This window comes from Corvus brachyrhynchos, unplaced genomic scaffold (assembly GCF_000691975.1).
Source record: "Corvus brachyrhynchos isolate BGI_N302 unplaced genomic scaffold, ASM69197v1 scaffold62, whole genome shotgun sequence".
Lineage (NCBI taxonomy): Eukaryota > Metazoa > Chordata > Aves > Passeriformes > Corvidae > Corvus > Corvus brachyrhynchos.
In genome coordinates, this window is record NW_008236629.1 from 3,704,705 (window position 1) to 3,710,201 (window position 5,497).

The window sequence follows — 5,497 nt, forward strand, 5'->3', positions numbered from 1 at the left end:
ACAGCACCTTCATCAGGAAAAAGTCTTTGCCCCAAGATACTGATCCCACAACCCTGTGTTTGAGGGCCTGGCACCCAAGCTTCTTGCTGTGCAACAGAGGCACTTGGCTGCCGCAGTTGCCCTTTGCCCTCCATGGAGCTGAGGGACGGTGCTGCTACTATTTCATGCCTGTTTGATGCTCCATCAAAGAGTTAGAAATGGAAGGAGAAGGAGAAAAATAGATCTGGAAGCTGAAAATTAGTTTTTAGACACCATCCCAGCTGCAAAGCCTCAGGCCTCAGCTTCTCCATCCAGTGCCCCTTCTAGCTGAACCACGCTCAGATACACATGGTGGTCCTTCTCCACACCATCAGAGGATGCCAATAACCTGTGGCTGCAGCCCTCAGGGGCTCAAAGGCCCACTACAGCTTCCCAAAATTTCCATGGGCTCAAAGTTCAGGCCCTGAACATCCAATTGCTTGAGAGCAGGTAAAATTCTGAGTCAGGCCAGGCTAAAGGCAAACAAAAGCCATGCACTGGTTTCTGGGAAAGGTCACTGGTAGGTGGAGTTCTGACCAAACAAACCCCAGGGCTGGAAAAATCTGGGAATGGATCCACAGAGTACTCAGAGGGGCCAGGTGAGATGCTTCAGCTGGAAAGATAGAATGAGCTGCTATCCTTGGACTGAAAGCTGAGGGTGGGCACCCCACAAGGCACTCAGGGAGGGACTTACCCACCACACCCTGGCTTAGCCCTTACCCTCACCCTGCCCCACAGCTCAGCTGGGCTGCAAATCCCCAGGTTCCTCCTGGCTTGCAAAATATGGTGAAATCATTCTGCAAGCAGCTGGCACCACAGAAGCCACCCTGGGATGTGGAAATCCCCCAGGCATGCCATCAGACTGGCCCAAAGGGCTCTCCTGGACACTCCTCCCTGCCAGCAGCCTCTGCTCATGTCTCCCTTCCCATCCGCCCTCCATCTGTGGGGTCTGCAAAGGTGTCCATCAGTTCTGCCCTGGCCATGATGATGGGACACAGAGGGATAAAGAAAATGAAGACCACTAATAAAAACATCAAAATAGGGAAGATTCAAGAAGAGGAGCACCATAGGCTATTCATGTCACATTGAGGCAGCATTGCAAAGCATGAATCACACTGATGAAGGCCATTGTCCCCATGCAGGTATCCTTCCCTCCTCCTCCCACGCAGGAGCTCTGCTACTGGCTCATTCCTACATGTTTCAGTTTCCCCATCTTCCCCATAAAGAGCTGCCCCACATCTTCACAGCAAGAATTCCTCGCTCCCTACACCTATCCAAGAGCCAGGGAGTTGAAGCAAAGTGGTGCTGCAATAGCCCCTGGAGGCAGTAGCTATCTCCCAGGCAACAAACTGTGCCCAGACCACGTCCTGGCATCAACCACACACTCCCCCACCCCACAGAAAATGTTCTTCCCCTTCTAAACACCATCCAGCCCTCCCAAGTGCTTCAAGCTCCTTGTTCCCAGCTCAGCACTCAGGAGGTCAAGACAGAAACACTGGAGTAGCATCTTCCCTGCTGAGACACATCCTGGCAAGCTTTGGGAAACATCGAGTGCAGGCAGAAAGGAAGGCATCCTGCAGAGCTGGGCACAGTCCCCATATTCTGATCAAACTAAATATTACACTCTTGACACACACCAAAATTCAAGGAGTCCAGGGAATTTCAAAGCTACCCCTAGTGCTGAGGAACTCTTAAGCATCACCAAGAGCATTGCTTGAACATGTTTTAAGGAGAAAGAAGAGGCCCTGCAGCTGCTTCATGGGTGCCAGGACATGAATGCTGGCATCAGCTGGAGGTGGCAAGCATCTCATCACATATAGCAGGCCAAAACACAAATGCAAGATTCATTTCATATCTCACATTTTGGCTTCCCATGTTAATGACTTCACAGAAGATAACAAAGCAAAAATCCCATCCTACAGAGTAAATAATTAGCTCTATCCCATGATCAAATTTTCTGACTTGTTTTCTTCCCCTGAGCTTTTCCATCCTCAAGATTCAGCCCCCTTTTCCCACAGCATTATTTGCACTTCAGGCTCTATGGCACTGCAAAGACATAATTAGAGACACTGGTTTATTTGTTGCTTGTGCAGCAACCATGCTCTGGAGCCCCTGTTCTGGACCAGGTCCCTGTTGTGCTGGGAGGCACAGGGTGTTGGAGCGTGTAAGAACACTGTCCTTTTTCCCCAAGAACAAATCACAGCTCGCTTCCTAACGGCACCCCAGATTCACCCACATGCTGGATAAAAACCAAACCAGCTGAGACAAGAGAGGTAGTGCTTCCAGCTCACATCCATCTGCATGCACGCTTCCCCCCACAGCTGCACGCCCCAGCCAGACACCCACAGCCCAGCGATGGGGACACAACTGCAGCAAGCCACCACAGCACTCCGTGGGAGCAGTGTCAACCAAGAGGCCCAATAATCCAGTTCCAAGGAGCAGCACAGCTGCTTCACAGAGAGGCTGATTTGTAGGTTAATTAAACAGCCATATTCTTTTGTGAAACACTTGAGGCTCGATAAACAGAGGGAGAGTAAAATTCCAGCAGGAGCAGATAATGAACTGAATGAATCGACATGACAGGTGCTGGATCCCTATCTTATTTATAGGAATTCATTAGAAGGATAAGGAGAAAGAGATCGTGATAACAAGATAAAGCAGCTCATGTTTGGAGAGGACTTTAAAAAAATACAAAGTCTTGTGGGCGTGTGAGGGATCATCACTGTAAACGTGCTACAAAGAGAGAAATATTTCCCCAGTGATATCCTGATAGAGAAACTATGCTGGACGAGGGGAGTGCCTGGGCACACGGGGCAAAGCAGGGAAGGTAGATAGCCCTGAAATTGTCCATTCTTCTCATACCTTTCCCAGGTAATTACTCAGCCACTCGTGCTCTGCAGTTGCAAGACCTAACCCTGGGCTCTTTCCAGCCTCCAACTTTTCAGATGTAAAAGGAACGTCCCTGCCTGCACCTTCTGCAAAGCCACTGAGAAAGAAGGAGGGCTAATTTTTCCAGTTCACCTCCTGGCTGGGCAGAGGTGAAAGATGGTTCCCAAAGTGCTGGCTCAGTGCTTGGGCCTCCGTGTGTCTCCAACACGTCCTAGTGCTCCCAAGCACACCAAACCACTCCAGAGCACAGTGTGCACTAAGCCTGTCAGCAGTCAGTGGAAAAGCCATTTCATGTAAATCTGACTCCTGGAACTGATGTTTGGGTGATGCTTCGCCCATGGGCCCCTTTGTCTGAAATGATGGGGTTTTGTATCAAGCACAAGGCAGGATGCTTAAAGCAATGGGAGTCAGCTCTTGAACCCAAAATCCACAGGACTTACACTGGTTTCAGCTCAGGAACCCTTAACCCAGCTGTTGGACAGCTGGCAAGCAGCTCCCGCAGCTGAGCAATGCTCAGAGAAGGTAATTCCCTGGTTGTCCCTGCTGATGCCCTGCAGCAGGAGCAGCCAGGTAAATCCTGACACAACACTGATATCCCCAGGGCTCATGAATATGGCTCTGAGCAGCTGTTTTCACTTGTGTGCTCCAGGTCTCCAAAGCACCCGGACACACCAGAAGAGCCCAGGACCTACACAGTTTAACCACTCTGTTGCAGTCACCTTGGGACAGAAAAAAGCAGAGCACAGCAATCTTGACAGCAACATATCTTCAAGCCAGGAGCCTCAAGCCATTCACTAAGGAAGCTCCTTCCTCCAGATGAGGTGGCAGGGCTTGCAGAGCCAGCCCCGTGGCTGATCTCAGGATCTCTGGGAGAAACTGCTCCAGGAGAGAACTACAACTGCAAAACAGGCTATGGTGTGTATGGAACATATCCTGCCTGTTCTGCTGTTGAATCCTGTGAACATGAGTGAGGCTTTTTGTGTGTAAACCATGGAAATCCCTCACACCCCACTCCATTCCTCATCTGTAAGCAGTTCTGTAAAATACAGCCACAAAGCTAAACCTCAATCAGGTTAAGTGTAATAACCCCACTGAGGAAAAATGTTACCTTGTAAAAAAGCCCCTTCAGACTCTCTGGGACAGCAGGAGGAACTTGGAGATGCCATTCAGAACAGGAAAACACCCTGGTTTAGGCTGTACTGAGGACAGTTCTTTGGACACCCCTCTACTTTGTATGAAGCACATGTGCTTGCCCTTGCTCCCCCCATCTGTCACCCTGCAAAATAAATTGCCACCCAGCTGTAAGCAGGCAATTCCCACCCCAGTTCATTTGCCTGGCCCTCCTCAGTACCAGCTGGCCCCAAATCAGAGCTTGTCCCTGCCTTCTGCACACCCACAGAGGTTTCCCTACCCCTTGCGAGCCCCTGACAAAGCCCTGTTCTGAAACAGGGATATGTAACTGAGATCCCAGTCCCCCTGGGCTGAGACCAGGGAATGGGTCCAACAGGCCAAACAAAAGATGAACAGAGAGGAGTCAGCTTCTCCTGCTCACTTCCCACCCCAGGAGCCTGTGCAACCAGTCAGAGCTTTTCTGCCGACTTCCCTGGGCCCAGAAGGGGAGAGAGTGGCAGGGACTGGATGGGCTGCAGGCACACATTTCCCTTCCAAGGCAAGGAACTTATTTGAGAGATGAGGTTTAGAGGCTGCATTATCAACGAAGGAGACCCCAAATTGACTGGAAAATACATGGTGAAATAAACCCCACCATGACATCCTCCACCTCTCAGCTGGAGACCAGCAGACACAGCTGGCAAGGGAGCCAAGAGGCACCCAAGACGCAAAATGTGAGTCCAGCACTCCCTAATTCCATCTCTCACCCATCCAGCTGCTCAATTAGATATGAAGAGGTGAGAAGTGCCTCTCTTCAGCCCAGTCAGAGCCATCAGCATGGCACACCACCATCATCCAGAGATGGATCCCAGAGACTCATGGAGGGAAGCAGCAACTTCAGCCCTCAGGGAAGAGCACAGTGACCGCATGGCCGGGAATCCCAAAGCCAGCAGACAATGTAGCCATCCTCCCCGGCTCAGCGCCGGCTGACAAACGGGAATAAACCCAACCGAGCCATCCACCTCCCTGCCCTGGCAATTATACTCTGAGAGAAAGGTTCAAAGCACTATTGTGATCAATTAAATCGAAAAAAAAGAGCAGTGTCAGCTTGCAGCCCTGGGAGGATCCAGCCCTTTACTGATCTCTGAATTAAAAACGCACATCACAGCGTGCACAACGTACAGTTCCTGCGGGGAAAAAAGAAAAACCCTTTTTCTAGGCAGAAGCGTTCAGCACTCAGGAGACACAAAAAGCCACGTACTGAGCCTCTCCTTGCAGGGAGAGGGGAAACCAGCGGCTCAGGTGAGTGTCACAGTACAGTTGTGCTGAGTTATTTCAGTTGTGAGCTCCTGGAAAAGCCATCAGTAAGTTCAAATCTGCTTTTCTCATACAGCTTTTGGGGAGAAGAGGGAGGGTTATCTATTATCCTTCCTTCCAATGCATCGGATCTGCTGGAAAACCAAGGTAAGGACGAAATCCA

General features: G+C 50.5%; 1 protein-coding gene and 1 long non-coding RNA gene across 2 annotated transcripts in view; one reads left to right on the forward strand and one right to left on the reverse strand.

Moving 5' to 3' along the window:
* Positions 1-5,497, reverse strand: part of LSP1 (lymphocyte-specific protein 1) — a 49,734-nt gene that overhangs the window by 31,650 nt on the left and 12,587 nt on the right. The window lies entirely within an intron of this gene.
* Positions 2,666-5,497, forward strand: part of LOC108444793 — a 7,522-nt gene continuing 4,690 nt past the window's right edge. The window contains exons 1-2 of the long non-coding RNA XR_001859499.1: positions 2,666-5,319; positions 5,411-5,481. This is a non-coding gene — a long non-coding RNA (uncharacterized LOC108444793). The remainder of the gene's footprint in view (positions 5,320-5,410; positions 5,482-5,497) is intronic.